We start from the raw sequence: 9,008 nt of genomic DNA, 5'->3' as shown, positions 1-9,008 counted from the left end.
GATATCATAAGAGAAGGAGGGCTTGCAGCCTGATAACCTATTATTGCCTTGATGGGTGCAAAGAGGATCAGTGACACTTCTTGGTGAGATGTGAAGGTCAGATGGCATTTTGTTCTAGGAAATTTGCTAATACAAAAGATTTCTTGATAATATCTTTCCTGTGATTACTGTTACCATTCACCCAACGAATGCAGGGACACACAGGAAAAGACTGAATTTGCAAATCAGGACATGCTGATAGAATTTGTGTGTTTCATATTGGGGCAAAACGGAAGCTAAAAAGGTCTTCTTATGACAAAAATCCAGGGGGAAACAGCTGGCCTGGGTCTGCCTAAAGACTGTAAGTCAGTATGTCAAGATAATGTCTGGCAAGCCACTTAAATCAATTAAACAAATGAACTTCAAAGTTTGAATCGAGCTTAAAATTGTAATTCCTCCTGGTTTCCTGCTAAGCCAAAATGAGATTGCTGTCTGTTGGCATCTCTTTTACATCTCTAATATAAAATCAATAAGCATAGTCTCTTTGTTGCCCAAAATATGCATAAGGGGGTGAACTAGAAAAGTACAAAAACATCCCACACAGTAAAAAATTAATAGACAACATGTGATATTGTTTAAAACACTGATATGAATGAATGCATCACTTTTTATACAATAAAATCTAGCTAACCTGCCATATTTGACTTGTTAATTAAAGGAAGTTTTTATTTCAGTAAATGGGACCAGTACATGATGTAACCATTTAAGATTTATATTTCTAAAGATTTTTTTCTTTGGTTCTGAAATTGTGCAACCTCCTAACTCTATTTACTGAAACAATGTAACCACCACACCTTATTAAACACCTAATCCAGTATGTATTGGCATTGTGTTGTTCAGATGAAAAGGCTTTAGAAAATGTTTTCCAATGTAGAACCTCACTTCGTTCTCATGAAACGAGTAACCAGATCTTTGAATTTAGAAGAGTTTATTATTATACATGCAGTACTGCTCCAGAGAGTGAAAGTGAACATGCTCAAATCCTCTTTATATACCCCCTCTAAGATCCATTTTTGCCAGTTGGAGCCTTCTAAACAAGACTAAGGCCTGGATTATATTCAGAACAGATATGATGTGCTTTAGAAACCAAGTTGGAAATGAGATGTAAGAGTTAATAGTTTACCCAGGAAGACATTTGTAATGCAGGACTGTGTAGTTCCCATGCAAAGAGCCAAAAATAGTTGTGTAGAAAGACAGAAGTTGAAACCCACCAGACTTTCCCACCGCATAACAGCTGGTCTGTCACAGTATGAAGTAAGAGTGAATGTCTTACAGTGACAACTCTAACATGGTGTTTTGCTGATAGGCCACATTAGCTGTATTAGCTTAGCATGCTAACATTTGGTAATTAGCACTAAACACAAAGTACAACTCTGGGTCACAGGAATGTCATTAGTTTTACAGGCCAGTAACCAACATATTGGACAAATTGCAAGTGTGATGAGATGATAGCATTATCAAAAAATCAGGGGGTTACCAGAGTCATTAGGAAGCATTGCCTGCCCTGCTGAAAAAACCAGCATAGACCAGCATGCATTTCATGCTGGTCTATGCTGGTTTATGCTGGTCTATGCTGGTTTGGTGTTGGTTTTATCTGGTGGACCAGCATTGCAATGCTCATCTACCAGCTAAACCAACACCAAATCATGCTGGTCTATGCTGGTTATGCTGGTCTATGCTGGTTTGGTGTTGGTTTTATCTGGTGGACCAGCATTGCAATGTTCATCTACCAGCTAAACCAACACCAAATCATGCTGGTCACCAGCATACCACGGTGGTCACCAACATGAAGACCAACATTTGTTGTGTTTTGAAGCTGGTCACCAGCATGCCATGCTGGTCACCAGCATACCAGCATGCCATGCTGGTGACCAGCTTCAAAACACAACAAATGTTGGTCTTCATGCTGGTGACCAGCATGCTGGTCCATACTGGTTTTTTCAGTAGGGTGTACACCAGGAATGTTAAGATGGGTGATAAGTTGAAGGGAAAACATGACCCTTTGAACCCTACAGTAAGGAGATCTGGTGGTTCTGGTATTCTGTGGGAAGCATTGCTGTGTTCACTTGTGCCATTAGAATAAAGACACATTTCTAATCAGCTTAAAGTTGTTCTAAGTGATCATCCTTATCTGAATGCTAAGTATGAAAATTATGTCAATCATACGTTGCATCCTTCACAGTCAACAGAACTCAGCCCAGCTGAACACCTGTGGGAGGTTTTGGATAAACTGTTGTGGTGGCACCTGGCGTCAAAACATGTCACTTAAACAGTTCATGTTGTTTTGTATGTAAATCCAGTCAGTAGTTGTTGAGATATTTCAGCTTCAACCATAGTGGGCAAGTACTGTTAGTGTGGCCAACAAGGTTCACTGTGACTTGACTGGCTTTCAGGAGACAGAATTCACAGGATATGTTTTTATTTGATAAGACCCCTAAATTTTCCTGCACTCATTTCATTCAAGAGAAAGCCTTTTAATTTGACTCATCCTTCACACTGTTAAGAGAAATTGCTCCTCTAGTAAACACCAGAATTCCATTTTTCAAATGTGCTTTAAAACAGTCAAATCTGTACCTGGGGTTTGAAAATAGGTCAGAAACAGAACTGATAAATATGTTGAATAAGGGCCTTCCCTGAAAAGGAATGCTGCTACATAAAGTGAACTTGAATTAATTCAAAGACCTTTTGCAAACATGAGCAACATGTAACACTCTAAGCATGTACTCATGCTCGTCAGTATAAGCAATGTGGATTCAGCTACACAGTCTGTTAGTACAGGCAAAGCGTGCAAGTCATTATGTACCCATGCAGACATTTTGTGGCTCATATTTTGTGGTTAGACTCGTGATGTCAGAGAGTGAATCACTCACACAGGCTAAATAACAGGAAATGTTCCACCACTAAGAAGCGATAAGATCTTGTAGATGTGGATGTTTTGCACAATTTTTTCTTAAATTGTGGTAAGTTTGTAGCGATTGATACCCTTGGCATGACACTCACGTGTGTATTGGACGCCCTCGCATTTATCTTTTTCCTTTCTGAAATGGCACAACATAACAATATGTCAGGCCACCTGCTGGGTTTGATACAACCTACGCATGTTCAACGAACAGTCAACATGTGAAAGAAATAAACTTTCAAAATGAATCCGAAACTTTTCACTTTTCAGATGAACTTCAGTGAATTTAAGTCTTTTAATTTTCATTCGGTTCTTGAACTGCTGAGTGACTGCAGTACATCCCCCAAGTGACTGTTCGTGGGTAATTCCACATGTTCAGTGATGTAGAATTGTGTGAGTGGGAGAAACTCAATAAAGAACATCTGTCAAACATGTGTAACAGCAGGGTAGTATCATCTTATGTACAAATATTTTATGAAGTTTCTTAAATGTGTGTGTGTGTGTGTGTGCATATGTGTGTGTGTGTGTGTGTGTGTGTGTGTGTGTGTGTGTGTGTGTGTGTGTGTGTGTGTGTGTGAGAGAGAGAGAGAGAGAGTGTGTGTGTGTGTGTGTGTGTGTGTGTGTGTGTGTGTGTGTGTGTGTGTGTGTGAGAGAGAGAGAGAGAGTGTGTGTGTGTGTGTGTGTGTGTGTGTGTGTGCATGTTTTTAACAATAGTTTGAAAACCTTTACTGTTTGTATGTTTTCTGTGAATTTTTGCTGGAAATTTGTGAGTCAGTGTAAAAAGTACCAACGCCTACTTTTTGACTTTCATGTTTTGGTATAGTTTCTCACCAGCTTCAAGTTGGTTTCATCTGATGTTTACACAATTGTTTGTAGTGAGTTTAACGAGGTGTGATATCGCAGTCATCCAGCAGGAGTCCCAATGCACCACCTGAATCAGGTGTTACTACCTAGATGAATGTTAATCATTTCTTAGAGAGAAAAAACAGAGGCGGTGGAGCTCTGATCGAAACCTGAAGGGGAAAAGGGGTTTTATCCTTAGTGAAAGTCACAGTACACAAGTTTCAAGGTGCAGTTTCAAGATAGTTGTCCAAAGGCTTAAAGGCATTAGAGGAGATTTAATTTCCTACGACTTTGAACGTAGCATGCGCATGCGCATGCGCATGCGCATGTACAACGACAAACACGTAAGTCCAAGGCGTACGTAATCTACGTAACTAGGCCTGAGCCGGAAGATTTTTGATCGACAGGAAAGGGAGCAAACCAAACGCCTCGGTCCGAGCGTGTTGATTGGCTGATGTTTTTCAGGTCCTGCCATGTCCACAGATATTTTTTTTATTTTTTTATTTTTTTAGAAACCATACATACAAGTCCACTAAAGGTCAGTATATTCATTTTATGTGAATCAGACAAATTAAACAAACAAAAAAAACATCCTCCATAATGCCTTTAACAAGAGCAGAATGTTATACTTCTATTGGTTGTCTCTGAATGTCTTTCTGGCATCAGTGTGACAGTCACACATATTGGTGAATAACCTTCCATTGCTCACACAGCTTTTGAAGAACAGTTTACTATGCATGACTGTCAGTGTGAGAACGACAGGCCATCAGATCCACTTTGTTCTGACGTTTTCCACTAAAGGGAGGGTTAAGACAGGCAGAGCAGGTAAAGAAGATGGACCGGTTCAAAAGAATGACTGGTATGGGGACGTGGACAGGCAGACGTAGGCAAAGAGAGAAGACGGGAGAGCACTCTGTTTTGGTTCTTCACCGTCCGAGACAAATCATTAAATAAAGACTGATGTGAGATCCACTAACAGACAGGGAGTAGAGGAGAAGAAAGACAAGTGATAACGACTCTCTCATCAGCTATGGGGAATGGTGGTAAGAGTCTTTCAGCTGAGTTGCTTAATTTCATCTTTGTTTACAGAAACTGTGACGCGCACACACTTCCAAAAGCTGCTCAGGGAAATGATTCATCTTTTATTTTCTACGCAAATGCTTTCCTTTCACACCAAAGCTCCTCAAATGTACTCTTCTTCTTTGGATTTGTTGTCGATTTCTTTGTTGTTGGGTTGCTGGTTCTGTTTGTTTCGTGTAGTTTAACTTACCAGCTGTGTCTAAAAGTTTTAAAGCAGTAAAACAGTGCTTCAAATCTGCAGAGACTGTCTCTAGTGTATGTATACATGCTGTCGACTGAAAGATGTTAAGAGTGAGTAAAATTCAGACAGATCACTATTAAAGAGTGCCTTCTCAGCTGCTTTTACAGAGAGAAAAAGCCTCTCTGAAACTCATATATTTCCCTCTTAAAGTCACTCAATACCCATCGTTTCAGCCTCTCTTCAAACACTAATAAATTCACGTTCAGCATCTTCCCTCGAGATTGATTTTGCAATCTAATTTCATCAGAGGGAATATTCATTCATAACAAACAGATATATATTGATCTAATTAGGCCGTGGGAACCGCATCGACTTTTTCATTTGGTAATAATTTATGACAGAAATACAATACTCTATGAATTTCAAATGGAAGGTTGTTTTTCATTTAGAGAGCTTGTATATTGTGCTTTACATGCTTGTCAGATCATTGGAAAATATGTTAATGCCAATGAAGTGATTATCTCCATATTCTGTATTTGCAGGAAGCAGAGTAAACCCAACAGCGGTCGGGATCGCTGTGGGTTTTGGAATCCTGGCCATCCTCTTCACCATTGCCATTGTGCAATTCTGCTGCAAGTACAAGTGCAAAAAGTGTAAAAAATGCTGCAAGAAAAAACGTGAGTATAGCTTCAATAAGTGAGTTAACCCAGATCACAAAATCATACTATTTTTTCCTCCTGTGGTATTGAGCCATGAAGGTTTTAAGATACAGTGCCTTGTGAAAGTATTCGGCCCCCTTGAACTTTTCAACCTTTCGCCACATTTCAGGCTTCAAACATAAAGATATAAAATTTTAATTTTTTGTCAAGAATCAACAACAATTGGGACACAATCGTGAAGTGGAATGAAATTTATTGGATATTTTAAACTTTTTTAACAAATAAAAACCTGAAAAGTGGGGCGTGCAATATTATTTGGCCCCCTTGCATTAATACTTTGTAGCGCCACCTTTTGCTGCAATTACAGCTGCAAGTCACTTGGGGTATGTCTATCAGTTTTGCACATCGAGAGACTGAAATTCTTGCCCATTCTTCCTTGCAAAACAGCTCGAGCTCAGTGAGGTTGGATGGAGAGCGTTTGTGAACAGCAGTTTTCAGCTCTGCCCACAGATTCTCGATTGGATTCAGGTCTGGACTTTGACTTGGCCATTCTAACACCTGGATACGTTTATTTGTGAACCATTCCATTGTAGATTTGGCTTTATGTTTTGGATCATTGTCCTGTTGGAAGATAAATCTCCATCCCAGTCTCAGGTCTTTTGCAGACTCCAACAGGTTTTCTTCCAGAATGCTCCTGTATTTGGCTCCATTCATCTTCCCATCAATTTTAACCATCTTCCCTGTCCCTGCTGAAGAAGAGCAGGCCCAAACCATGAGGCTGCCACCACCATGTTTGACAGTGGGGATGGTGTGTTCAGGGTGATGAGCTGTGTTGCTTTTACGCCAAACATATCGTTTTGCATTGTGGCCAAAAAGTTCGATTTTGGTTTCATCTGACCAGAGCACCTTCTTCCACATGTTTGGTGTGTCTCCCAGGTGGTTTGTGGCAAACTTCAAACCAGACTTTTTATGGATATCTTTTCTTCTTGCCACTCTTCCATAAAGGCCAGATTTGTGCAGTGTACGACTGATTGTTGTCCTATGGACAGACTCTCCCACCTCAGCTGTAGATCTCTGCAGTTCATCCAGAGTGATCATGGGCCTCTTGGCTGCATCTCTGATCAGTCTTGTCCTTGTTTGAGGGGAAAGTTTAGAGGGACGGCCGGGTCTTGGTAGATTTGCAGTGGTCTGATACTCTTTCCATTTCAATATGATTGCTTGCACAGTGCTCCTTGAGATGTTTAAAGCTTGGGAAATCTTTTTGTATCCAAATCCGGCTTTAAACTTCTCCGCAACAGTATCTCGGACCTGCCTGGTGTGTTCCTTGGTCTTCATGATGCTCTCTGCACTTTAAACAGAACCCTGAGACTATCACAGAGCAGGTGCATTTATACGGAGACTTGATTACACACAGGTGGATTCTATTTATCATCATCAGTCATTTAGGACAACATTGGATCATTCAGAGATCCTCACTGAACTTCTGGAGTGAGTTTGCTGCACTGAAAGTAAAGGGACCGAATAATATTGCACGCCCCACTTTTCAGTTTTTTATTTGTTAAAAAAGTATAAAATATCCAATAAATTTCATTCCACTTCACGATTGTGTCCCAATTGTTGTTGATTCTTGACAAAAAATTAAAATTTTATATCTTTATGTTTGAAGCCTGAAATGTGGCGAAAGGTTGAAAAGTTCAAGGGGGCCGAATACTTTCGCAAGGCACTGTATCTGTTTGTTCCCCAATACAGTAGAGATGAAAAAGATTCATGGTGCACACAGCTTAAAAAAATACATTCAAGAAGATCCAAAAGTATAAACATGTTAGCTGCTGTGAATAATCCAAATATCTCTGTGAATATGTTCACGCAATAGGAGCTACTTTCTGTCTAAGAAATAGCCATTATAATAACTGTTGAGAGAGAAGTCTGAAGGACACTGAGTCCACTCTACTCACTGATGTTTTTCAATGTATTTTTTTTTATCGGCATCGCTAATTCTGTTCACCTCATTGGTAGTGAAGTACAAATCTCAGAGACAGATATCTAAAACCTGCACAAATTTAAAATCAAAGCTACCAGCATGCTTTCCTCTTTTTGCACAAAACAACTCAAAATGCTGAAAAACTGGCATGCATCTGGTTAGATGGTAGACTGTGCACAACATGACCCAACCCAACAGCAGGACTATGACAAGATGAATCCTTCATGTTGTTTTCATTTAGAAACACATATCACTTATTACTTCTTTGATTTTGTAGAGCCGTCGTTGAAAGACAAGGTGCTTACGTAAGTAGATTTTCTTACACTGGCCTCAAAAATGCAGTTTTACAAATTTTATTTCCTCCTTTTACAAACACTTCATGGTCAGATGTATAACCGTCATGGGTTTGATTTTACACTTTACAGAAAGGTCGGCTTGAAGAAGTCCCCCCTCCATTTTCCATCAGCAGCATCATAAAGTAACAACTTGGTGGCAGTTGATTCCTGCAACCACCATGGTCTCAGGCACAGTCATCGTCTGTCACTTTCCTACACACCATTTGTCTCGATTTCATCTTGTATGTTATTTGTTTCATTTTTCAGCTGCTATTCACATTGATTTTTAAACCTGAATACTGATGTGGGACTTTAGCACATGATTTTCAGATGACCTTGAACTCTTCTATGAACTCATGCTTTGTAATCATTTTAATGCCCTCTGGTCAACTTTAATGTTTAGGTGTATCATTTAAACAAAATGCCTGCTCAGACACACATTTCACGCTGTTCTGTGGGTTGTTTTTTTGTTGTTGTTGCCATTTTAACGTTATTTTAAAAGTGATGAAAATACCTGTAAATAAATATTCTCACACAGTTTTTCTTTGCTAGTTTTGCTCTGTGTCATGAGAAACTGTCATCATGCTGCGGCATTCTTGTGATACGCACACGCCCTCACACCACAGAGAAACAAGCGATCCACTGCACTGCTGATGAGAAAAGCTTTTTGAGGTGGAGGCAGAACATCAGCAGCGCAGCCACAGCAACCAGCCGGATCACTTTTCTTGTAAGCTGCAGGTGACTTCCCTCCCCATAGATATCTCTACTACCTTTGTGATACTTACTATGGTTGTCGGAAATACAGTGTCTCATTGTTTTTCCCTTACTGAAACTAAGATGAGTTTGTGTGTGTGTCTGATGTTTTTTCTAAAATGAACTCTTCAGTGGGGTGAATAAAGGTCACCTTTTATATTCTGTGAAAAACACCTCAAGAAAAAAAACATTTTCACACCTGAAATGACTGTTTTTGATACGATCTTTTGCAGTGCAG

General features: G+C 39.7%; 1 long non-coding RNA gene across 1 annotated transcript; it reads left to right on the top strand.

Annotated features, from left to right (window-relative positions):
• The first annotated feature begins 4,675 nt into the window (after nucleotides 1–4,675).
• On the top strand, nucleotides 4,676–8,798 carry LOC110952527 (uncharacterized). Its single transcript, XR_002595810.2, has 4 exons — nucleotides 4,676–4,824; nucleotides 5,585–5,719; nucleotides 7,960–7,987; nucleotides 8,108–8,798. It is a non-coding gene; the product is annotated as an uncharacterized LOC110952527 (long non-coding RNA).
• Nucleotides 8,799–9,008: the final 210 nt, after the last annotated feature.

This window comes from Acanthochromis polyacanthus, chromosome 13 (genome assembly GCF_021347895.1).
Source record: "Acanthochromis polyacanthus isolate Apoly-LR-REF ecotype Palm Island chromosome 13, KAUST_Apoly_ChrSc, whole genome shotgun sequence".
NCBI lineage: Eukaryota > Metazoa > Chordata > Actinopteri > Pomacentridae > Acanthochromis > Acanthochromis polyacanthus.
The sequence above is the reverse complement of the archived record's forward strand: the minus strand, read 5'-3'. Positions and strand labels throughout refer to the sequence as shown.